The 26,019-nt window shown below is 53.1% G+C and overlaps 1 long non-coding RNA gene across 1 annotated transcript; it reads left to right on the top strand.

The window, feature by feature from the left end:
* The first annotated feature begins 12,395 nt into the window (after positions 1–12,395).
* LOC309680203 lies at positions 12,396–20,391 on the top strand. The gene is made up of 4 exons (XR_014269906.1): positions 12,396–12,565; positions 12,994–13,172; positions 14,015–14,174; positions 19,285–20,391. It is a non-coding gene; the product is annotated as an uncharacterized lncRNA (long non-coding RNA).
* The last annotated feature ends 5,628 nt before the right edge of the window (positions 20,392–26,019 follow it).

Here is a 26,019-nt window from a genome sequence, read left to right as displayed (position 1 = left end):
GAGGCACTCGGCTGAGTTTAATGAGCAATCCTATCTGTGCCTTTGGTTTGGGAAGGGTATGATAGGGGGGTGTCTGTCAAAGCAGCTCTTGGGGTGCAGCGCTGAGATGATGTACGCGCGTGTAATGCTGTCAGCACGAGGCGCTCCCGGGAGGCGTGAAAAGGGATGGAGACAGACAGACGGAGACAGAACGCGGCTCCCTGCCTCCTGTCCCAGGGCATGGGGGCGGTCACTGGGGACCTCTCTGCTTCAGTCCCTGTCTCCCGTGCTATTTCTGTTCATCCTGGTACCCGGGGAGAGCAGGGGTCGGGAGAAGCTGTGTCATTTCCAGTGTTGCCAGAGAGCTTGCTGAGGGATAAAGAGGTATTTCTGAACTTAACTGGGCTCACTGGAAGCTCCAGTCTGACTTTCTCACGGGAAGAGCGGACTTGACCCCTCCGAATAGGCATCCAAACTACCCCCTGCCGGTGTGTGTTTGTGCGTGCGCGATCTCCCTGACGTGGCAAATGCTGGCCCCGGCTGAGCCCCTGCTGTCCATCCCCGTGGCCTCGGGTACCGCAGTGATGGGGCGTGAGCGCTCTAAGGTGGGTTATTAGGTTGGGAGAGGGGGTCCAGCAGTGCGCTGGAGGCTGCGTGATTTCCCATTTCCCCATCAAGGCCGAGGATGTGTGTTGAATGAGCAGCCCGGTGAAGCCCACAGCCCCCAAGGCCAGCTGATGGCTCGATGGGAAATAGATGGGATTCATGTGGCCGGCTATTTCCTGGGTAACTGGCAGGTCAGAAGGACTTGTTAGCGGATGTTTTCAGGGGGTGTTGCATTGCTTGTCCTCCCTCCAGCTCCAGGTGATGGGGTTGGGTCAGCGCAGGCACCTCGGAGCGTTGTCCTTCTCCGGGGACCGCTCACCTCTGATAGAGAGAAGGTTTCTACAGACGCGGTTGCACTTGCCCAAAGGATGGGAGAACAGGAGCTCAAAGCACAGGAGACGACATATCAGGGCTCACGGTGCTGGAGCGAAAATGCCACAACCGGCACAAGCTTTGCCTTTTAGACGCGTTTGCAGCAGTTTGTTGCATTGGCTCCGTATCACATTAAAGGGTGTCCGTCTCTGTGCAGGCGCACGTGTTGGTTGTTGACTCTCCCGGAGGTGAGCTGCTGATGGACGGTATCTTGCAGAGCCAGCTACACCCCGCTGAGATCACACCGGGTCGTACCCTCCAAAAACTGTCACTTTTGGCCCTTTCTCTATGCGTCACCCAAAACCAACTCACGTCCTGCCTATGGGACCTGTTCCGTAATAGCCTTGGGTAGGGGATGCGATGCGGTACGTGTCACCTTTAGGGAGCTGCGTTGCAAAATCAGCTGTTAAAACAGCTCGTGCCACTGTCAGCGGATAAACCCACGGCTTCCCCCACCGCGGTGCTCCGCAGGGAGGAGGTGGGTTCGCCCAGGGCTGCACAGCGCGGCCACGCTGCGAGTTGGGGCGATCCTGGCAGGTGTGCTACCTCCGCGTCGCCCGGCCAACCCAAACAGGACCCAGTGACCCACTAACACACATTCTATTCTATTCTATTCTATTCTATTCTATTCTATTCTATTCTATTCTATTCTATTCTATTCTATTCTATTCTATTCTATTCTATTCTATTCTATTCTCTCCTGTTCACAAATACAGCCCCTGGTGTTCACAAATACAACCCAGGGCTGCTGCCTGCTGGGTGTCCACTGCTGAGGAATTTCTCTGCCCTGAGCTCCAGCCCCGGGGGGATCCGCCTGTTTTTTGGGGGGAGGAAAATATCTTCTGTCTGTCTTGGCCGGATAACAGAGCACAGGCTTTTGCTCCTTTACGCGCGACGTGAACGTCACCGGAGTGGGATGGGATCGCCTCCATCAGCACTCGGGTTTGTTGCATGGGGGCTGTTTTAATGAGAACCTTTCCCAAGAAAACCCCACCTGGCTGCGGCTGGAACCAGCCCTTACACCCCACTTAAGAGAGTCTCATATAGCTTCGATCTGTTCCTAATTGCCATTAAGCAAGCCAAAACCCACCTGCTTCCTACCACCCACCAGGTCCACTTCTCCCGGTGTACTGCGCAGGTTTAAACTCGCCCCTTATTGCTGCCGTCTCCCGTAAGACATTTCCAAAGCATCTGAGAAAAAAAAAAAAACCAAAAAAAACAACTTCAAAAACCTCCCCAAAGTGGGAGCCTTGAATGCTCAGGGCGGGAACGGCGTCTGTCGTTTTCCCGCAGCTTCTCCGCCTTTCGAGGCACCTCCTGGCACCGAGAGATGAAGGCGGCCAAGAAAGGCCACAAAGCTACTTAAATTGTGAGGCGTTTTTCCTCCTTTAAGCCGCAGTGCCCTGCGCGGCACACGTAACCCGTCGGCGCAAGGAAACAGCATCCGCGTTCCTCTTTTACTGCTCGCTCACTATTTGGCGATTAAGAAAATGGGGGAGCTGGGGGCACTCATTCTTGACCTCGGGGAAAGCAGGAGGCTTATAAAAACTTGGAGTGCTGCAGAAATTACAAGGCAATTAATTAAAAAAAAAAAAAAAAAAAAAAGAAAATCAGGCCAGAGCTGGGACCGCGTCAATAAAAGCGGGAGGAACTGACGTCAGCACCATGCGGGATGCGGGGAGCGATGCTCCTGCCTTCTCCTGCGGGCGCTGAGCACCTGGGGTCGGCGGCGCCGAGGCCTCCAGCTTCCCGCCAGCATGGATTTGGAAATGCAAGAGTAAGAAGAGATTTTGGGGGCTGGCTGGGCTTTTTTTTTTTTTCTTTTCTCGGTGGATTCAGCTACCCTGAATCCCTCCCCCCAAACGCGAATCCCACGTTGAGCCCTGGCGCGGGGGTGTTTCATGAATGTGAGATTAATAGCCACCAAAAAAAAAAAAAAAAAAAGGCAAAAATTAATATTGAAGGGGTGAGGAGGGATTCCCAAATCACTGTTTGGGGATGTAAGAGGCCCAGCGCTAAGGGGGAAGACTGTATTTTGCTTGCCGCTGGGTCATAAGGATTCAACCCAATTTACATTCAAGCCGGTTTTAATGTATCGAGAAGTTTATCAAGACTCAGCTTGGGTTTCCTGACCTGATAAGACCAAGAAGGGAAAAAATTTTCTATGTGAAAAAAAAAAAAACACGCGGTGGTTTTCCATTTCTCATTGCAATGCCGCTCTCTTTCAGGTCTGGGTCTTTCCAAGAGTGGAGACGGATGTCCTCAGATGGGGATGCGGCTCGGGACCGCCAGGCGGGTGTTTGGACGTTTCTCTTAGGTGTAAGTGATTTCTCGTGCAAACCACTTGAGTTGAAGCGTGTGGTGACAGGGAGCGGAGCATGTCCTCTGCTTCCTCTTAGGAAAATCCCAGAGAAACCTCGTCCGGCTCTCGGGCCACGGCGAGAGCGTTTGCCAACATCCTCTGACCGGTTTTAAAATGGGGGGGGGGGGAGAGGGGAAGAGGAGTCTGGATTTTTGGTCTGCACTTGCTTAACTCCCGTTCGAGCAGGTTTACGTAGCTTTGGTCATTTATTTACTTGTCTGCGTTGGAGTGCTGGCTGGATGGGAGCGATACAAGCGTATTTCTTTACGGTAGATGAGGACAGGGCTGGTCCAAACGTGCGAAGAAGGTCGTGGGGTGCAGCACGATCTTGTTTGGCCCCGCGTCGCTTGGCGGCTGCCTTCTCCCTGTTTATTTCTTTCTCCGGGGAGAAGGAAGCGGATCCACTTCACATCAAGTGAAGATACATAAACCGTTGGGGGCCGGCGGGGATAACTCGGAAATGAAGCGAGGGGTCAACTCAGACCATTGCTCTTAGGGACCGGACTGTCTCAGCAGTGAAATGCTGTCAGCACTTATTAATGTGATGAAAGCCGTCGGTGCTCAGCCGCTAGGAAGAGCGGGGCTGTGGTGTTTGAAAGCAGGGTGCCCAAAACCAGGGGCGGACCAAGCCGTGAAGCTGAGAATGAGCGTAGCTCGTCGCATCCCACCGCCCGCGTTCGGAGGGAGAGGGTCCGGGGTATGTAGCGCATGTGTCACTGCGGTGCCAGGCTGCTTTGCGCGCAGCTGGCTTGAAATTTTTACAAAACAGCCCATTTCGTGCGGTTTTGGTGCGTTAGCTGAAAGCGTTTGACTGGCTTGGGGGATGAGTGTTTGGGGCTGGAGGTGAAAAATTCAGGTGCTGGCTGAACTGGGGAAGATATTGGGGTCACAGAGGGGGAGTTGCTTCAACCTCCCAGCTCAGTCCGTGTCGCTTTTGGGGACGGGTCCGGGGAGACACCAGCCTGATGCTCAGGGCTCAAACACTCAATATGGAACCCCCAGTGAGCGCTGCGTAAACGCTGCATGGAAACAGCTGGAGTTATCCCAGCCGAAATTGAGTGAACGGGATGCTTTGGTCCCTCTGCTCTCTGCCTGCGGCTCCAAGGGAGCGAAAGTCTCGCTGAGGTCCGGCAATCGTGGCGCCCTGCGGCTCCGCTGATTCCCGGCCGTAGAAATGAGCATCCTGGACAAAACCGTCTCCTCTAAGGTTCGGCACAGGCTGATCCGGAGGGGGGTGGGGGGGAGGGAGGGGAAATACAGGCTTGCTGTCAGGCTGCTCCTTCCGCAGCCGCTGCAGCGAGCAATACTTCAAAGCCCGAAGTCTTGCTTGGTTTTCATGTGTGTCTGCCAGGAGAGGCTGTGTCCCCCCCCAGCAAAAGCTCCGCTGCCTGAGATGAGGGTTGGGACGGAGGGTGGGCACAGTACAGACCCTGAAATCACCCAACCAGCCCCAAAGGGGACCACGTAGACTCTTTTTTTTTTTTTTTTTGGGGGGGGGGGGGGTGTAGAGATGGTCTGGGCGCGGGGTCTGGCGAGCTGGGCACGGTCCCTCGCCCCAGGCCAACCCTGCCTTTCGGAGCAATGTTTTTATGGGCAGCGAGACCTGCGAGCGGCTCGTTAGCTTCCCTGCTTGCTCGGTTTATATTTGCTGGCTTTTCCCTCCCTGTAAAACGAGTGCACAAACCCAGGCCCGTGCTCAGGGAGCGAGTTCGGGGGCCGGAGGGGGGCGACCCTCGCAGGGAGGCTCGGCACGGTGCTCCCATCCTAGGGAAAGGGCTATGGCATGGGGTACCGGGAAGCAGGGGGACAAGCCAGGGAGCAGAGGGCTCTTCCCATGGGTTTTCCCTCCTTGCACACCAAAGGCACCGTGTCTGTGTTATCCACACCTCCCAACAGGCTTTTGGTTTTGAGATTAAACCTCAGAAGCCCTTTCGCCAGAAGGGTTTGCTCCAGCCCTGTTTCAGAGATGGGGAAATTGAGGCGTGAGACAGAGAAGGAATGCCCTCTCTGTCCCTGAAGGAGGAGAGAGGAGTTTATCCTCTGCCCTTAATGTCCCTGAGCCCTTCCCGGCTTGTCCGTGACGCTCTGCCTTCCTGGCCGGAGATGACTGCTCCGGAGCTCAGGACTCAACTCTCTTATCTGCCCATCCCGTCTGGTTCCCCCGGTGCCAGCTCCAGATCAAACGTGAGGAGGAAGCCCGAGGGTCCGTGCTACCGCCGCTCTCCTGGGAAGCAGATCGCAAACGGAGTCTCTGCCGACGTTTGCAGCTTGAAAAGCAGCAGGTCTGGCGGGGAGGGAGGATTTTGCTTCCTGGGGGACAGCCCCCCCATCCTATCCCCCTCTTCCAAACGGGCAGTTGCTCCCTATCCCTGTTGACGTGAGGTTTGGGGTACCCCACAGGTAGGATGTCTCCAATAACCTGAGTGATATCTGCTTTCATGGCTTAGGGAGGAAGTGCTGGTAAAGGTAATTCACGGGTAAACTCCCGTAGATTGGCACTTGGCTGCCGAAAAATGGTCAAACAAGTCCCCGGAGCCCGTGCAACATGCGCAACACGCAGGAGGTTTCTCGGTGGGACCCGCCGCCACCCGCATCTGCGTCTCCATCCCACGGCGGTGGTCCTCGCGCGGCAAAGCTGTAAGGACGCAGATGTTGGCTGTTAAATGCCAGCAGCCGTGCTCAGCTGTTCTCCCAGGCTTTGGCCCTGGTAGGAATTAAAGCCCAGCCTTTAACAGCCCTACCAAGCGCGTTCCCATCCCCGCGTAACCACTCACCTCTCCCTATAACCCACTTTACAGCAAAACACCTTTTGGGCAGTTGGCAGGGAAGGGAAGGTTTGCCCCGATCAATGCTCCCGTAATAATTTCTGGCTTGATTAATGCATTTTCCCTGTCCCCTTCTCATCGGGACCCATCTGAAAGCCGAGCTGTGATTTTCCCCTTAAGGCAACCTCAGGTTTTCACCTGTTTCCAGGGACTGCATTAAAATGTAAGGCCTTCATGAGGGTGATGTGGTTGGAACTCGATGATCTTCAAGGTGCCTTCCAACCTAAACCATTCTATGATTTTCGTCCCGGCTGACGGTATCGGATTGGCGGATGGGGTTTTTTGTTTGTTTGTTTGTTTGATGAATGAGTGTAATAATTTTGCAGAAAGGGAGGTGTCAGCTTGGATGCTGTGGTCCTCAGATTTTCGTGATCGTTAATAACGCCCGCGGTGCTTTCCGTAAGCGCGAGCCAGAGGTTCAGGATGTAACGGCTTCCTGGTGGAAAAAAAGCGAGTTTCCTCCAAATCGAAAGACTTTGCAAAAGTGACACCTTTTTCCTGATATTTTCTTTTGACTTTATTTCCAGTGCTTTGTTATGCTCTTGTAAAAAGAAAACTGTCAGCATGAAGTATTTTTGCGCATCATTCCGCCTGGCTTTAGGTGAGATTTTCAGATGTTCCTAATGGAGATGCCTACTTTTGACAAACGAATAGACACCAAAAGGAAATATTTCTGCCTAGCCAACAGGGAACAAGGGGATGCTGCCCAAACAGGGACCTGCAGCTACTTGTAAGTGAAACGGAGGATGCTGTGCAGCAGCAAACACCCCCAGAGATGTGCTGTGTCCCCCTCGGATCCCCGAGCCTGGGAGGTGCGGGAGATGGGGGTACCCGGGAGCGACTCCAAAGGAGGAGCCGGATTCTGCATCGTGGCCCCGGGAGCGACGCTCCTGTCTGCGAACTCGCTGCAGCTGCTTGTCTCTACCTTGTGATGAATCCCAGATGATTTCTCAGCCTGAGCTGTACAATCACTCCTGTTAGATTATAAACTGGAACTTTTACAGGCTGTATGTGGGGTTTGTGGCTTCCTTTCCCTCTCTCCGTCTCCAAAGTCCGTGATTCTTAATAAATCATCCTCTAGCCTGAGCTGAGTCTTGCTGTTTTAAGTTTAACTAGCTTATTTTTTTGCTGATAAGCCAGACTTCGAGTTCTTCCCAAGATCACGGGTTGGGGCCAGTAATACCACGCAGGAGAGACTGTTAATCGTGATATATCACATGCCAATAGGAACAGCATTGGGCGCTCACTGCGAGCAGCGCGTTTCCCTTATATCAGCATTTACAGGCAGAGCACTTGTGTCTCGCCGAGTTGGTGGGAGGGAAGAGTCAGGGCTCCCACCAGATATAAATTAGGTTTATTATCGGCGCCGACTCAACAGAATCGCAGGGCAGAGCTCTGAGCTATGTGCAGAGGGTAAGGGGAAAGTGGACACCGATGGCAGGAAAATGTTGTAGTACGCACCTATTTCTTACGCTGTGTCAGTGCAAATAACTTCTTTAAGGCTTTGATCCTGGCTTCGCTCTAAATTTCTCTTGCACCATCCTCAGTCCAAAGAGACCCGCTCCACCCAAGGGTGGGACTGAAGAGTGGACCGAAGCATGGAGAGAACCTGCTACACCCTATTGTTGTTTCTTTCTCTTCTTCTTCTTTGCTACCACCCTGTCAGCACATAAATTGCTTTTTCTTGACAGCTCCGGGAAAACATGGTGCATTTTCAGATCCATCATGGTCTGATCCTTGTTCTCCCAGCTCCTCTCCCAGTATCACTGTTGACTTTGGCCAACTGTTCCCATGGCTATGCTGCTCCGTGGAGGTGTCTGCTGAACCCTCCTTCTCCTCAGAGCCCAGACCAGCTCCCATCACGTCCCATAGAGACAGAGGTCTCTCAGTTGTGTGCCTGTAGGATTAACCCTGCAAAGACCCATGTAGCACACAGCATAGGTCACCCTTATCAGAAGAGGGACCAGCAGAGCTCTAGATAGAGCAGCTCTCTGGGGGTTCTGCACCCAGATGGCTTTACTGGTATGAGGTGGGAGGTGGAGGAGTCCTCCCTGAGGCATGTCATGCGCTAACAACCCATGGAAAGAACGGATTTATCAAGATTAAAAGTAGTCCTGATGAGAGAAGCTGGGAGGGCTGGTCAGGAGCCATGAGACACGTGTGTGGGGTTGTGGTTACCAGCCTCTGCTAACGCCTGGTACTGGGCAGCGCAGCCCCTTCCACCCCAATCTGTCTTTGGGTTGGCTGTGACCCCCCAGCCTGACTCATCCTCCCAGCTCAGCCAAAAAAAACCCCATCCCTTCAGTCCCAGCATCCCCCGGAGAAGCCCCCTCAGTGCCGGACGGTGACGGCACATCTTTTATCTCGCTTGGCCCAGCAGGCCACGAATTCCTGCTCCTTTGCGATGGGGGTGGGCGAGGGAGAGAGCATCTTGCTCGGTGCCCCTCTGCCCAGGAGGCAGCTCCCCGTGTCATGTGGATCAGCCAGTTCGTCGCGTTGGAAAATTTTTTTTGCTGCTCGCCCAGCTGGGGACTGGAGATCCGCCAGGGTCCCTCTGTGCCTCCGTGGGAAGGCGAGATGGGAAGACACGGTGAAGGCGCTCTCGGGGCTTTGCTGTCTTCATGGGAATTTGTCTTGCTTTCCCTTTCCTTTTTTTTTTTGTTTTTTTTTGTTTTTTTTTTTTCCTTTGCCTTTTGGGGGGGGATATTTTAAACCACGAGGATGCCACTTGTGTTTTGTTACAGTTCAGAAGGGCTGTGAGCTGATGGCATCTGTCCTGTCCTTGCGGCCGCCTTGCCAAAGCTACCAGCACGTGCAGCACCACCGCCTTCCCCTCGGCGGCTTTCGCAGGAGAAGATGAGTTTGGCTGGCAGAGGCTGGGACCACCTCAGAGGTGGGCTGTGCTCCTCCCCGGTGAATCGCGTCGGCGGGGATGGCGGCAGCATCCTCTGTGGCTCAGTGGGATTTTCAGAGCCGATCCGGCTCGGTGAGTGCTGCCTTCCCTCCCACCTTGCCTCCCTACAGCCATCGCTTTGCCATTGAACTCCCAGGGTGAATCCCTCCAAGAGGAGGAGGGCTTTGTCACGTATCTGCTGATGGATGGATGCGTGTTTACCTTGGCCTTCCCCACCTCGCGGCTGCCGGATAGTTATCTGAGTGATGAATTCATCTGCCCAGGCACCCCTGAATGGTGGGGGCAGAGGAGAAGCATCTATTACAGCGGTTTGGCACAAGGGAGGAGGACTACCAGAGAGGAGAACGGGCGGTGGTTGCACATCAAAGCTGGGCCTCTGGTTTCCTAGCCTATCTCCTAGATTTCATCTGGTCGTGGTGAAACCGCAGGCGCAAGCGAGCGGTCTCGCGCGTTAGAGGCTGGTGTCTCTGTCTGCAGGGAGAGGAGGGAATTTCTTAATTCCAGCTATGCTGGGCATGTTGTTTTCCTCCCTGCCTACTCTGCCAGGGATGATTTTTTCGTAGGGTGGAGAGCCTTGCTGCAATTGCTGGACATGCTTTGGGTCGGGGCCACCGCAGGGAAACGTGACGGGGCGCTTCGGCGTTGCAGCCGGGATGGCACGCAGTGCCCAGGACGTGAGCATCCCCGGCTCCGTCCGGCTGCGGTGCCGGGCTGGGGCTGCTCTGCGGCTCATGCTGAGTCAGCAGCTACGCGGCGGCTGCTGCTGAGCGTGCAGATTCCAGCAGCGGGGAGAGGGGAAGAGCTGAGACCTGTGGCTTCATCCGTGGCACCTGCGTGTGTGTCAGCGTGGGATGGTCTTGGGGGCTTGCACAGACCCGACGGCAGGGCAGGATGGAGAAGAAACTATAAAACCCTCATGAGAAAGTCCTCTTCCTGCAAGGTTTCCTGGCGATGGACGCAGGGAGGTTAGCCTGGACCATGTCCTTCTTCTGCTAAACCACCCAGGACATGCTGTCCTCTTGGGGCTGCAAACTTTTTTGCAGCATCAAGTGACCCGGGACAAATCAGGAGGTTCAAGGAGTGGGGCTGTGGGGCTTTACATCCCGCCGTGAGGGTCTGTAAAGCACCAGCAGCTCAGAGGGCGCGTAGGCAGTAATCTTTCTGGTCGCTGAAACCCAAACCCCCCTTAGCAACAGCAGGATGGGTTTGAGATGGCTGTGGCTCGGAAAATAGATATCGTGGTTTCCAAAGGAAAGCTGGGTGGAATGAGTGAAGGACAGGGATGCAGGGCTAAGCACTCACAGGTGGTGAGGTTCCAAATGTGCAGGTAGATACGTAGAATCATACCTAAAGGGGGCCTAGAGGAGAGCTGGGGAAGGACTTTTTACACAGGCGTGTAGTGATAGGACAAGGGGGAATGGTTTTGAACTGAAAGAGGGGAGATTTAGATGAGATATTAGGAAGAAATTCTTTCCTGTGCGGGCAGTGAGCCCCTGGCGCAGGTTGCCCCGAGCAGCTGTGGCCTTGAAGGCCAGGTTGGACGGGGCTTGGAGCAACCTGGGCTGGGGGGAGGTGGCCCTGCCCGGGGCAGGGGGGTGGAACGAGATGGTCTTCAAGGTTCCTTCCAACCTAAACCGTTCTATGATTTGCAAATTGGACCCCTGTTTCTGGTTGAGTGCTATATCGCTCTGAAAGCAAGCCCCTTTTTTTTGTATCTAAAGCCAAGGAACCCAAAACTGTACCTGCATCCCAAGCGGTCTGACGGAGGAGGTGTGGGGAACAGCCTCTTGCCTTGGCTTCCCTGAGCTGTGTGTCCCTGGGGCAGGTCTGTGTCAGAGACAGCACACCCCTCCGTCACCTCACCTCGTGCCTTCGCGCTTGCAAATCACAGTCGGAAAGGTCAGCAGATCCATCTGGACCTGCTGGAGGCCATCTGGGTGGCATGACGACAGGAAAATAAATAAATAAAATTTTAAAAAGCTAAAAAAGAGGTTGCATTTCTTTTTCCCCACATCCTCATAGCGTTCTTCATGAAAGGAGACCTTTTGCCAGCATTGTGCAACGCTGGCTCGCATTTTCCTTGAACTTTGGTCCTCCTTTAATCCGTGCCACAGTAACCTCCAGGGGAAAGAGCGCTGCTGGTTCTCGATTTCAGCCGCTATCGAAACCTTTCGGCTCCGTCCCAGGCCATTGTTCTGTGTCCTGTCACCCGTGTTGTCCCCAGGGCGAGGACAGCAGCGTACGCCGATCAACCAGTGGTCCTCCATCGGAGCCATCTCCTTCCCCGCAGGCTCCCGGCTGCCAACAAAGCCATCTTGCAGTCGCGTTGTCAAATTAGCATTGGTCCCCGTCGCTCGTTGAACCACAAAAAGCCACGCTGAGCTTTCAGATATTTATTTGTTTGCTTGTTTTGGCAGGAGGGAAAAAAAAAAAAAGGCCAAGTTTAAGTTTGGGCAAAGGTATCCTGTGTCCTTCATCTCGCCTTGTGGCTTCCTTCCCTTATCGCGTAATTAGGCGGTTGGTGCGGGAAAGGCAGTTGGACAGCAAAAGGCACAGTCCACGTGTTAAGCGTTATTAATAGCAGTTTATTAATAGCAGACCTCTTGGGCAACGCTGCTGGAATCGCGGATTTTAGGAGCACGTGTTTGCTCGGCCGGCTCGTTGGGGGCGGGGGAGGGGGTGCGAGGTCTGCTTTCGGGGGGGGGGGGGGGTCTCTCCCCACCAGCGTCTGGGCTGATGGTGAGAAACATGGGGTTTCTTCCAGCTGATGGTTTTTCGGCCGGCGACTCCGTTCCCGCAGGGTGTCGAGCCGGAGGACAGCGTCAGCCCGCAGACGGGGATGGAAGTCTCCCACCTTTTTGGAAAATCAGGAGTAGCGGGGGAGAAGGGAAGAGGGGGTTCGCATGGGAAAAGGGTTTTTTGGTGTTTTTTTTTCGCTCAGATTCAGATTTATTAACCCCGCAGGGTCAAGCCTTATGGGCGGCAGTAAGGCTGTGTTTGCATACGAGGTGGAGGGGGCCACGGAAGGCAAATGCTGTATTAAGGACCTTAATTGAACTGCCAGGACAGTTCTGGGTGTGGATACAGGATCCGTACTCTGAGAACATCCTCGAGGGGGTAAAGCAGTTCCTGTTCTGTCTCCAAAGCTTGGAGGCAAAACCGCAATTTTTAAGCTTCTTTAAGGCATCTGCAGTTGAGGCAAAGTCATCTAAGCGAGGCAAAACCATCTAAATTTCACAAAGGCCCTTCCCAAACTTGCCCTCAGTTGGAGAAATCCCGTTTCGCAGCACCGGTCTTGAATCCTTCAGTGTCCCTTGAAGAAACTGGAAGAGAAATTTGATCCAGTAAATGTATAAGGACCAGGTTTTGGTGGATGTACTTGTTAAAATTCTGTATTTGTGCGTTACAGGTTAAAACTGGGGTGTCCGTGTTCTGCAGACTCGACCAGAAAAGTGGGAATTCAGCCTGGAGGAAAGCATCAACCCAAATAAAAGCAGAAAATACAAGGTTTGTACAAACCCCGCTCTGTCTGTCTGAATTAACGCGTGCATCCCCTTCCTCCCCGCCCCGGGAGCGACCACACTGCATCTCTTGTCTGCACGGCCATCCTCCCCAGGGCAGGACACCCACCGGAGCGTGGTACCACCGTCTTGCCCGAGGCCGGGGGTGACCATTGTGGTCCAGACAATGGTCACGGAGCATGAATGGAAAATGATCTCCTGTGTTGGACTGACAACCGGCTCTCTGTTCCTTGGGCAAGTTCTTGACTCCTGGGTGAAGGGAACGGTCCCACCCCAGGCAATCCCCACTTTGATCTTCCTGCTGGCCGCGTTGCTTTTTCTTACTGCTCCTAAATAATTCAGGACACTAAAAAAAATAAAATAGAGGAGAGGGGAAATACCCTTTTACAGCCTTATTTACTGGTTGCTCTTTAGGAGTCACCACAAAGCCTGCTGAGAAGAGGACAGCAAGGAAACAGGGAGGAGGAAAAGCCCCCTCTGGTATACCCACGCTGTCGGAGGATGCTCACACGAGGCTCGTGTTTACCTGAAACCATCTCAGCCATCTCTTACAGTGGTGAGAGCCCAAATCCACCCTGAATGTGTAGGACATGGTGAGTTTTAGCCTTTTCACGTGCCGCCTTCTGCGTGTTCTCAAGAGGCAGGGTATTAGTTGGGGAATATGTGTGTACTGGGGACTCTATATGATCATGGGAGTTCAGGGTGAGGTTTTTTCCTAGCTGGTGCTATCCCAAAATTGCTATAGACTCTCTCCCCTCCTCACCCAGCCTGCAAACCCTATGTCCACCTGCCTCTGCATTGCATCCCGCGGTGGCGCAGAGCAGGGAACAAGCAAGGGAGAGGAGCTGTAAAGAAAATCCTCTGGCCCGTTCCTCTGCAAAAGTGTCAGGAGGAAGGGGCTGGGATGAAGGAGATCGAAGTCCTCTTCCACCCGGTCCCTCTCACAAAGCTCACTGGCCACAATATTCCAGTTTGCCCACTGGTGTGGCCGGGCTGACTAGATCGGGCGGCAGAGGGGGTTTGGGGAAAGTGGCGGAAAGATGGTATTTTTGCATGATGAAATATGCAAATTACCAGCCCCCTTTTCTCAGTTTTTCTACTTTTTTTTTTTTTTAAAAAAAAAAAAGCGCACTTTTGAGGAATGTCCAAACATAGAAAACTTTAGCCCAAAAAGGAATTTTATCCAAAGAATTTATGAGCAACTTAAAAAGAGAAGGCAGTGAGAAGAAACCGAAAGCCAGATGTAACTACAGCTTTAGGTGGCTTTTAGTTTAGTTTCGAATTTTGCAGGGACTCTAACTGGGAACCTTAGGAATTCTGCAATGCCTATAATCGGGTATTGAGGCAACCGTGAACTTTTGATCACTTATTTCCTGGTCTTCCGCCTGTCTCCAAAAGGGAGTATCTGACCATCTCGTTAAACTCTGGCTTTTAGATGCTGGTATGAGGAAGAGAGCAGCAGGAATCAGCAGAAATGCTGTGAAATCCCGGACTTGGGAGCTGCAAAACACCCCATGCAGCGCAGAGACCTGTTCCTCTTGAAGGCACATCCTGGGGGCTTGGCTCCAGAGAACGAAAATATTCAAAATAAAGAGGTAAGCAATACATGATGTGTTATACTTCAATACGTACTCGTACTCTGGCATGAACTGATCTGGAAACACCAGCAAAACTTTGCTTTGCTCGGGGGGGGGAATGCCAAGATAGCTACGGGAGGAAAGGTGCAGTGCTCACGGTGGGGACAAGTGGCTTTTGAGGAGGAGGGCGAAGCAGAAGACAACCCACGAGTGACTGGAGAGAGGTCCTGCAACACAAGCACGCTGCCAAGTGCTCCTTTGGAAGGACGTCCTTGGCTAAACCTCCGTCAACCAGAACTCGGGTAAGGGGTGAGGCTGAGAGATGCTCAAGGCACAGGATCTCCCCTTTGCAAATAAGGGCTCAGATCTGCTTAAACTGGTGCCGTTTTGGGGGGGGTCAGTCCCAGTTGGCGGCCGGAGAAACCGCTAACAACACTGCAGCGGGGTGCAAGGAGTGTAAAGAGGGATCATAGGCTAAACCGGGGTAGGGACTTGCATGACTTCCCTGATAAGGGATAATTAGGGCAGCACAAGGTGACTTAGGGATATGATAAGGGATAATTAGGGCAGCACGAGCACCTTCTTGACTTAGCATCCTCTGCTGCCTCTTCTCCTGTCTTTTGAAGGGGAATGTGACACCCTGGCACTATCCCTGGTAGGGGAGAGCAGCCTCCTCCTCCCCCCCTGCCCTGTACCCCAACCAGCACCAGAGCCTGGCGCTTGCCAGTGCGTTTAACTTCCCTCTGTGTTTTGCCAGAGGCTGTTATTAAGAAATAAGGCTCTGCCTTTTTATCATTCCTCTGAGCGTCTGTCTGATGTCATTCCGTCTGGCAACCGAGCGATCAAAAGGAGCTCCCCCGGGAGAAATTTCTCAAACAAACAGCCAGCGAGAAAAAAATAATACCCCATTAAATATAATAAAATGCAAAAACCACAGCGTTTCTCCCTGATAAATGAAAAGGCAGCGTAACCTAATCTCCGAACGCAGAAACTTGCCTCCTACCATTCTTCGGGGGGCCGGATTCCCCCCGAGCAGGGATGTAGGGTGCCCTGCGCTTACCTGGCTGATTATCCTTAATTGAAGCTATTTCACAGTCTGAGATCACGAGGATCGAGTCCAGGATCTCACGGTGCGCGCTTTTTGGCCGGCAACACCCGCTACCATCGCTCCCACCTGCGCAGAGCCTTCGCGTGTCTCACCGGCACACTGCACGTCAAGCAGGTTTAGCTCTTAATGTTTTTAAGCACATTGGGGGTTTTGGGTTGGGGCTTTGGGTTTTTTTTTGCCTTTCTATAAGGCGTATGTGTGTCTTCAGAGCAAATTCTGGCTCTGCTCCTTCATATTCATTACTTCTTGAAGGTTGCAGGGGTGACAAACGCCCAGTTGCCAACGCCTGGGAGCCCCTGGGATGTGCGTCGGCTTCTCGTTTCGGCAGCTCTGATTTCTTTTCGAGAAAGAGACCTGCTCACCAAAATGGGCAAGAGCGAAGGAATTTTAACGCGACCTGCTGCAAAGCTTCATTGGGGAAAGAGTCCCCTAAATGCCAAAAGACTTCACGGCCGTGTTTTCGAAAGGAAGATGACCAAACAGCGCCTTGACTCCGGATTTGGAAAACAAAGAGAGGAGGAATGGTTTTTAATCTGTCGGAGCAGAGCGTTTGAAGAGGGGCTGTCGGGGAAGGCAGACGTACGCGCCGACGAAAAGTTGCCCATTTGAGCTGGATCCCGGCTGAGTTCTCTTGGATCCACATCTCGCACATCTGTAGCCATGATCCTCCTTTCCAAGCCGCTTCTCCTCGCAGCACTTCGCAGAGGTCACTCCTCTTCGCAAGCCTCCTTCCCTCTTGCCTTGCAAATCTCTCTGCCATTTTCTTCCCTCCTGCTGGGAGGTTTCGGGCCCTTCTCCTCTTCCCTCTCCTTTTCCCCGATGAAACCTCTTTCCCTTCGCTCGGCTTTGCTGGGAAGCTTCCCACGAGCAGCTCTGCCCATCGGCAGCCGTATAAAACAGGTCTATTTCCCTCGTTAGGGCCCGAAGCGGTGAGCGGAGCCCGCTCGTGCTGACAGCCTGAGGCTGGGGAGAGCATCCCGCAGCCCCGAAATGAGGCGTCGGTGGTTTCTTTGCGGTTTCGCAGGGTCACTTGCTGCAAAGCTGAGATGAAATTCAGCGCAGAAGCTTCCAGAGCAGCTCCAGCAAACCTAGGAGGAGGAGGCGAGAAGTATCTCCAGCTCAAGAAGCGTTTGCGAAATAGGGCAGGATTGTACCAAAAGCATCCCAGCTGTGCCGGCAGGATCTCAACGCTGGTCCAGGGCTGCCGTGCTGGAGCTGGGTTCTATGGGTTCGGGTAGCACCAGCGGTTGCCGCAATCTCAGGGCACGCATCCACCATTTCCATTTTTTCCCAGGGTGGGAAAACATTTGGAAATTCCTGGGAAATTTCTCTTTACTGCCCCTCCACCTCTTTCAGCCGTTTCCCGGTGCGGTCACGGCTCAGCACCTTCCCAAGGCACCACCCTGCGTCCCCTGCCAGCAGCCGGGTCCTTTGCAGCGAGAGGGGAAACTGAGGCACGGACCTGAGCTCTTCTGTTGAAGAAGGCGGTATTCTCCAGACCTCTGCAGGATCCTAAGAGATGGATTTTGCTGTGCTTAACGTGGCCATGATCAGGGCAGGAGTTAAGACTGGCTGCAAACAGAGCAAATTTAGTTCAAGCTAAACCACTCCATGCGTTTCTGTGTTCATTGTGGGAACAGAGGAGTGTGGATAAATGACAATTTTGTTCCACTTAAGTCACTTGTCGCTGCCTCGCTTTCCCCTTGAATAAAGATTTTTCTCCATCTCCTCCGCTGCGAATCTCCATTTTCAGCCCTCTTAGGTGTCACCCTCACCCCCAAACCCCCTTTTGGGGGTTCGACCCCCAAAGTCAAACCCTTTTGGGGTCCCTCTTGAAGGGACTGGTATCTCTCTCGCTTGGCTGGGGGAGCCGCAAGGTTTTTCAATCATCCGCTAATGATAGGAAAGCAACTTTTCTTCCCCCTCTCCCCCGGTCTTGGCAGGAAAGGTGGAATGCGGATCGTGAGAGGAGCAAGCCACCTTTCAGGCCAACAGCTGGTTTGGGGGATGGGTTAGATAAATGTGCAGGATTTCCAATCATCCCGGCCAGAAGTCTTCACCGGAGCGCGGGTGCGGGGGAATGGCTGACTCTGATAACGCCGCATTCATCTCGGGCGATCCCGGCCGGCGAATCCCCCCCTCCCCCCCCCACCCCCCGCGAAGGCGCCGCTTGTTCGGTTTAGGGATGCGAAAGGAGATGGCAGAGATAAAAGCAGCTCGGCTCGCTTTTGGAAAGAGCTGAAAGGCAGAGGGATCTCCTCCAAGACATCTTTTGCTGCTTTTGGATGCTGGGGCTGTCCCCGCGGGAGGAACCAACCCAGCTTTGGAGCACTTGCACGCAAGGCGAGACGGAGGTGTTGGGGGGGGTTTCCCTCCCCCGCGGAGGTACGGCGGGGGGCTGCAGCCCCAGATCGCGCCAGGAGGACGTGGCAGGGCTCAGGAATCACACTTTCTGGGTGCTTTCCCATCAACCTCTTGCTGTCACCCGCTTGGCCAGCCACCCGCTTTCCATGGTGGCCATGGGACCAAGGAGATGCAACCCAGGGAAGGGGGATTCGCAGTCGTCAGCTGGCTGGAGAAGAGCTGTGTCTCTGGATGGACGGACAGACTCCGCTCCCCACCTGGCAGCGCAGAACCGTCTCCGAATGACTTTCCAGCCACATGCCGTGGTCACCAAAGCACCTCTGCCACCGTGGCGGTGCGCAATGAGGAGTTATTGCTTAGTGGGTGGACAACCTCACGCGTCGAGAGGAGATCTTGTGGGAAGTTTGGATTTTTTCTTCATCTTCTTCTTCTTCTTCTTCTCCCTCTCTCCTCCTCCCCTCCAGCCACCCCCTCCCCGCTTCCCACCCACCCGCCCAACTCCATGTGCAGTGGGAAAGGAAACAGCCCCGGGAAAACGCGCTGGTCTGAATTTTCCATCTGGGCACAGTATAACACCGCCCCGGGAACGGCCAGGCACGCTATGATCTTCCACTCTCCAAAATCAAAGCAAGGCAAAAGCCTTCTCTCCTCTTTTCCCTCTTGCCAAGGGCTAGAAATCCCATCAAGATCCAAAGCGTATCATTCCAGGGGGAGATTTATACTGGGGGAAGGGGCAGAATTGGTTATTTGATGATTGGTTTGGTTTTTTTTTTTTTAAAGTCCTTAATATCTCCCTTCCCTCCTTCGCTGTACAGCACAAATCCCCTTTCCAACACATGCACAAGAGCAGAGCTGAACCGTTCGCACAGAAAACAGGTGATAAATCACGGGGCGATTGATTCAAACCATTCCAGGGAATGGGAAACACATGGACGGTCTTTCTAATTAACTGTTTGATATGGCTGCGGTGAGTTTGGGTGTAGTTTCCAATGTTTTGCATTTGGCTTGTCTCAGCCCTCTCCATGGTAACTGCAGTTTACCGGAAAGTGAGAAAATCCTGCATTCGAGAGAGCTGAAGTGACTTGGTACAGTTCAGCTCAACCACAATAAAAAAGCATAAAGACAAAAAAAAAAAGTAAATACGGTGTTTCCTCTGTGGGAACGTACCCTTTTCTTTCTCTTTCCAGCTGGAAAAACAAAACAAAATAAAAGGTCCTTCTGCTTAATCTGGAAATCTCCGCTTTCTGGTGGGTTACAGAGCTTTCAGACACATTGCCCTCCGAGATGCAGGATGAGGGCGAAGTCCCTCTGCCAGCTCTCCCACCCCTACCTAAATGCCCACCGAGGTGCCCAAACAGCCCCTTTATCACCTCTTCTCGGGCAAACTGCCCACCGAAAAACCCAGGAAGTGTCAGATGCGGATGTGCCGAGACCCCTTTCCACCCGTACTGCTCAGCACATCGCTCTGCGCGCGTCTCATGCAAGACACAGCTATGAGTTTCTTTCTATTTGCCTGGTGGCATCTTGCTCCAAAGTGTCACCGTCTGGGGCTGGGCTTGCAGACTTCTACCCCCGGCAGGGCAGGCACCGCACGCCTTTACCCCTGATTTATGCTGTCGGACTAACCAAGCCTTTAAATTCATGGTTAATTCACAGCGATTCTTCAATTCGAGAAGCTCCGGACACCAAACGCTCCAAGAAGTGGCTGCACGTTTTGGAAGAGGAGCAAGTCCAGCCTTGCGAGACGGGCAGTGACATTGAACGTGAGTGCTGCTCCCACCGGAGATGGGAGCCGAGCACGGGACAAACCCCGACCGCCCGGAAGGGAGCTGCTTTGGTGACCCCCACAGCACCGAAATCAGGATGGAGCTGATCTGGAGGAGTTAGAGGTGACGCAGGGCACACGGACCGGGTGCTGCGCTGGCTGCCAAAAGGCATTTGGGGAGGGGTGGGCTGGGGAGGCCACCAGGGCCACCTGAGTCACTCTGGATGGGCTTAGTGAGACGCTCTGAGGAGGCCACCAGGGCCGCCCAGGACAGGGTTAGCAAGATGCCCTGGGGAGGCCACCAGGGCCACCTGAGTCACTCTGGGCAGACTTAGCAAGATGCCCTGGGAACACTCACCCTAAACCTATTCAAGCCCAGCACATCCTGCTGACATTTCCAGGGTAGGCAGCGCATTAAAATGTAATTTTAAAAGGAATAAAGGTTTAATCCCTCTGTGTTTGAAAACAGCCTTTTTCCCATATCCCGCTTTTGGCACAGCCTCCCAGCGGGGGCGTTGCACCTCGCTCCGTAACACGGGCACGTACCAGGGCCGGGGAGTGCGACGCAGGCACCGGGAGCCAAATGAGGTTGGGATGTTAATATTTTATTTTTTATTGGCTTTTTTTTTTTTTCCTTACTCCCCCCCCCCATTTTACCCTTTCTGCACCATGGCTCCCTGGGGCCCCGGTGGAACATCTGGCCGAGCCACTTCTGGTTCCATTTATTGCGGGATAATTTATTTGTGGATCAGCAGGGAAAAGTCACCCAACCATTTACTGGAGGTATATTGGTTGACCCTTTGGCCATGCTTGCTTGAACACAGGTTCGTGAGGTGTTGGGGGCCTGATCCGGACCCAAGGAAGTCAAACACACGTCTCCCTGTTAAGATCCAGGGCCGTTAGATCTTGGGCCAAAAACGCTGGGGGAAATTAGTCAAATCAATGCTCTGTGAATATTATTACACATTATCCATTCTCTGGGAATATTTTAAAGTATTGTGCGCTCCTCGTGCGTATTACTAAAGCAGCTCCCGCTCAAAGAAGGAAATTAAATTGTAAAAAAAAAAAAAACAATGTTTCTTTCTGTCCTTTTATCCTTTATGCTCTTTTCCCCCACCGTCCCTTTCTTCCAACCTTTCTTTTCGGCAGTCGATGAGCTCAGGATGAGGCAGAAGCACGCCGCATCCCGGCGCCCGCGCAGATTAATGCAGGGATGATTTTCTGGATCCGGCGCTGCCTCTCGTCCTCCCCACCACTTATTTGGGTTGTAGCAGTGAGCTCGGCTCATTGCATCTGATAGGTGTCAACAAGCTAATACTCCCTTGTCAGCAGACTCTTCGAAGCTCTTTTAAGCCTTTCCAATGGCCGTGGATCTTATTCAAGTTCTGTTCCCCATCTTTGGCTAAAATTATCCAGCTTTCAAAAATTTAAATGATTTTTTTAATATTCTCCCCCCACCACCCCCCCTCTTGCACAATCACAAGCGTGGGCTTATTTTTCTTTTGAATCAAAAGGCAGAGGCATTTTCCAAGGAGGCATTTTGGAAAAAAAAAAAAAAAAAAAAAATCATGAAAATTTCCCAAATTTTCACAGCCAAAAGCGATTGACCCTTTTTCCCCAGGGGAGGAGTTTCATTTACTTCTGGCATCGCCACGCATACCAGTGGTCAACCCCCATCGTACACGTGGCCGATCGCGGAGTGTAAAATGAAACGGGATTCTTCGCACGGGCTTTTGGGAATGACCGCCGGAGCTTGTGCTGTACAGAGAACGCTTCACCGCTGGGCGCGTCGGCGCAGAAACCGCTTTTCCAGCGCCCGTGGACCAGCAGGACGTGGGCACCGGCAGCCCATCCTTCCTCGAGGCTGAGAAACGCTTCCAAAACACCCTGAAAAAAAGCAATTTCCCCTCGTTCCCGGCTAGCAGTTGGGGGCTGATCTTTATTTTTACAGGCTCAGCCCGTGTGCCAGCCTCAAACTGTTAACGCCCTGCCCGGCTCTCGGTTGCCACCCCGTCGGGAACGTGTCCCCAGCGATGGCCAGAGCCGCATCCTTTGCCGAATCAGTGATGGAAATGCTTTTTCCTAACGTGCCCCACGCAGATGGGGTGGTGGTGGGGAGACACCTCTCCTCCCAGGGGCTGTTTGAGGTCTGTTAAGACCCTGCAGAGATGGATTCGAATCCGCCTCAGGTAGCTTTTAACAGAGGATATAAAGGATTTTGGCTTGTGCCCGTGAGATGCCGGAGGACAGCAGGAACTGCCCCCACCTTTTTGGGTTTCCATAGGATGTTTCCTTTCCACCTGCACAACCCGAGCCTGGCATCAGGTCTCGCAGGGGATTTTCAGCTGTAATGAGCTCAGCTTTTCCTGCTTATGAGCAAATCCAAACAATTAAATTAAAAAAAAAAAAAAAATAGAAGAAGGAAAGAAAGACCTCCAAGCCAGGAAGGGAATCACCACGTGCTTTCATAGCTTGGTGTAGGGCTTTGGGATGGGGTTCAGCCCTTCTGTCCTTTGCCTTTTACTTTCGATCGGGGAGGAACTAGTGGGACCGTTCGATGAAGAGGCTGTTTACAGGAACAAACTTTTTCATCAGACATCTGCTGGTGGATGTTTTGTTTGGAAAGAGAGTGAGCTCTCAATGGTGGCGGATGTTGATTGCTGCAGTTTTTTTGAACTCGCTGGCCCCGTTAAGGACTTACTCGTTTACGGTGAAACAATTGGGAACCGAAAAAGGAGGACCTCCTCTAATCCAGAGGGACGACTGACTGCTGCTTTCCCCTCCAGCACTGACTTACTACGTGGCCTTGGTCATGTCACCTCATCTCCCTTGTCTCCTCCATAAAGGGTGGCCCGTGATGCTCATGGGGCTGCTGCCATTCTCAGCCCAACAGCCCCACGGAAAGCCGAGGGTCAGTGTTTTTAAAGACAGTAGCCGCAACGCCGTTTTCTTCACAGGCTCTTTCTGCTTTCCCGCATTTCTTAATCCTTAGCCCTTTTGGTTTCTTGGGAAAGCATCTGGTTTCCAGCTCTGGGTCTCTCCAATCTGTCATTTTACACAAATATACAAACATCCCTTTTTCGGATGATGGATTGGGGCTGCACTTTGGCTTGGATCACACAGCCCAGACTGGAAGAGGGGCTTTGAAGTCATGAAAATTTCACATTCCTGTTCTGCCAGCAGAACAGCGCACAGGAGAGACGTACATGCTGGGAAACACAGACCCCGGCTCATTTACGCCGCTCCAGCGTCACCCTGTATAACGTTACACACTCATTTAATTTACCTAAAGGGCATCGTTACCCTCTGCTTCCTCCGCAATAAGAGGGAGCGAGTTGGATCTCACATGGATTTACACTGGAGGACGTGCTCCTGGCCTTCGAGGGAGCCCTCGGGACCACTACTGCCACAGACCCTGGGCTTAAATCCCTATAATAATCCTGCGTCTGGGCCACTAAGGCCCCCTGTAAGTCCGCTCTATACTCCCAGAGGGGTGTAATGCCAACTTAACGGGTGCGCAAATTGCCTCCCCAGCAGAAAACGCCCTTGGATTCATTTCCCAGCATCTCCATCCCCCGTATCTGTCGCAGGGGTTTGTGTCGGCCGCCCCCTTTGCGGTGACGCCAGGGCAGCGAGAGCCTTGCCTGTAGGCCCTAGGACACCGGGTGAGAACAGCCTGCAGTTTGTCTCCCAAAATGTTGCGCTGGGTCCCAGGACCTTTCGCCTTGCATGCGGAAAAATATTAGCCAGTACTGCGATGATTTTCTGCTGATTTACTGGCCGGAGCCGTAAATCAGCGCTTGTCAGAGGCTTGAGTTACGTACCCGCGCTGGAGATGGATGGAGCCAGCTGCCAGGAGGAATTACCAAGCGGCAAACTTGAGTCTAAAATCACTGGTTTAGGCCTTGGAGCGAGCTAAAATATTCGGGTGATTTATACAGGAGGAAACGGCTTTATGTCCTTTTCAACCGGACTCCTGAATGCTGCCAATAAAGACCTGCGAAATCTCCGGGGTTTAATCTCACGCTGGGGAAGGACACCGCCAATTTAATGAATTTAAGCTCTGAGCTCACCGTTATGATGAGGTTTATGGGTGAAGTCCTACCCTCGGTGGGAGATTTCGCCTTAGCCCTCTGCCGAGCGACAGCCCATCCGTTTTTACTCATCCCACCTTTTACGTCTCTTTTAGATACTGCCCTCGTTATGACACCCGCAAAAAGCCTCCGCCGTTGCCTCGGTGCGGGGATGCTGCGGTGATGAGCATAGAGCAGATGGAGAGGGGCTGTTTGCCCGTTCAGCAAAGCGGAACTGGCTCCATTAGGAAAAAGACGTCCCATGCCGCATACGAGTAAATAGGGAGTTAATAAATAAGGTGCCAGCAGATGGTGCTCAATAATTTGCATCCTCCTCACTGGGATGAAGTGGTCCACCCCCAGCAAAAGGCTGTCGAGAAAGAGGGTTAAAAAGCATTTGATTCGGCAAAAGTGCTGCTGCAAACAGAGGAAGCTGAGGCGCGGTGCGTTGCATCGTGCTAACTTTATTTCGAGCGCATCGCGGCGTTAACAAGGGGTTGCGGTTTTGTTGCAGTTGAACACAAGTGCCTCCAACCCCGATCCTGCTGCTTGTTTGCATCCCCAGGCCTTTGTTTGCTGAGAAAACATACAGGGGTGGAAAAATAACATGAAAAAAAGACATAGAGATTCGGTTTCAAAAGAATCTCTCGGTGCCCCGGGGAGATAAAACTCCTAATCATATCGTTCGCTGTCTCTCTCTTGGATGTTCCACTTCCATCACTAAAGCGCTGCCGCTCTCGCTTTGGTTTTTCTCATGTGCAAATGGAAAAGTGTGAAACGCAATGGTTCAGATGAGCAAATGGCCTCACAGGCAGCAGTTGAGGGGTCTTCTCTCTCCCGTTTCCGTGACTTACATGCTGGTGCTTTCTGGGACATCCCTTTGCCTGGGATGCCGGTCCCTGTCCCCGCTCTCCTGCTCCCTCCTCGCCCCCCGTAACCCGCCCTTTGCACAATTCCTCCCGGATTGCCCCAAGGTCAGGCAGAAGCCACCTGTGACATTGAATTTCTTCACCGTTCCGGCCTCGAATGAGCATTTCACAACCCTCAGACGTTGCGGGAAGAGACCGTCAATCACAAATCCTCCTCCTTTAGACCCAGACCTCACCTGGGGTACGGGCACAGGGGCTGGGTACCGGTTGTGTGGACACCCAACCCTCAAAGGATGCTCCAACCTGCAAAGCGCCACGTAATAAAATAATTGTGCAAACGACTTAGAGCAGAAATGCACGTTTTGGACAGGGCCGGTACCCGGACTGCCAGGAACAGCAGCGTTGTCCCGAGGGAGCAATGCCATGAGCTCATTTCCCATCGGCGCGGGGGAGCAGCCGGTTGCGATACAAGCGGAGTGTTTGCAGCGGTACCTACCAAGGGGAAGATGGTGGGGGACCCCAGTGGCATCCCGTCGTCCCCCTCCCCGAGATGGACCGGCATCCCCGGCCGGCAGCCGGGCAGCAGGTGCAGGGATGGAGGCGGGAAACTGTTTATAGGGCTTAGGAAAAGCTGAGGTTTCTGGCAGGTTCCTGAAACGTTCGGTTTGGCCCGGAGCTCTCAGCTGTATAAATTGTGGGATTAGAGTCAAACATGAAACCGGAGCAATAGGCCAAAGGCAGAGCTGGCAGCTGGCTGGAGGGTGTGTTTTTTTGGTTTTTTTCTTTCTCTTTGCAAGCATGTCCGAGCCAGACCTTTCAAAGAGAACAAGGTGAGGAAGGGGGGTAACGAACGAAAGGGGAACCCGGCGTCGTGGGGACGGAAATAACCCCCGCAGGAAGACGGATGGGGCAGCAAGGGATGGGAGAAGTTGATCCAGAGACTGCGTAGTGGGAAGTATCTGCAAAGCAAGGCAGTCCAGGGGCTGGAGGAAGCCAACACCTCCCTGAAGACCATGTCCCAGGTGGGTGCCACCAGACCTGGCACCCATCCTGGGTGACACCGGGCGCTGTCCCACTCGCTCCCGGGGCCTCGGCTCGGCTGCCACGCAAGCGGGAGGGTGTTTCTCCACCGATGTCCTATTATTACTGGGTTTGCTGGAGATGCAATTCTGCTTTTCAAGATCGGGGCCGTGCACTGGGTTGACCTCCAGCGTTTTACTGCCGTGTGGTTTGGATTAGCTGACTCATTGTTTATGGCGGGGTTTCACAGCCGTTTGGTGGGGCTGAGACACACACACACACAAAAAAAATCATCCGTGCTGGGCACGGAGGGAGATTTTGTCTGCAAAGCATCGATGCCTCATGAGATAAGCAGGAAAGCAGGGTTTTCCTGGGGGTGTTGGAGAAACCTGTGATTTTTCCTAGAGAATTTCTTACGTGCTGCAGGTAGCCCCCGGGACCGAGGGGATAAACAGATTTCCAGCGTCAGAAACCTTATCTCCATCCTCCCAAGTTTTGTTTTCTCTAACCAGTCCTCCAGACGTGCTGGGGATAGAAGTCAGATGTGTTCTAAACAGACATGAGGAATTCAAGCGGGGAAAATCATACCATGTGGAGGAAGCAGGAATTTGAGAGCAGAGCCGCTCCGTACCACCGTTGCCTCCTTCTTCTTGCGGTTATCTGC

This window comes from Vanellus vanellus, assembly GCF_965231255.1.
Source record: "Vanellus vanellus genome assembly, chromosome: 21".
Lineage (NCBI taxonomy): Eukaryota > Metazoa > Chordata > Aves > Charadriiformes > Charadriidae > Vanellus > Vanellus vanellus.
This window is presented reverse-complemented; position numbering and strand designations above follow the sequence as displayed.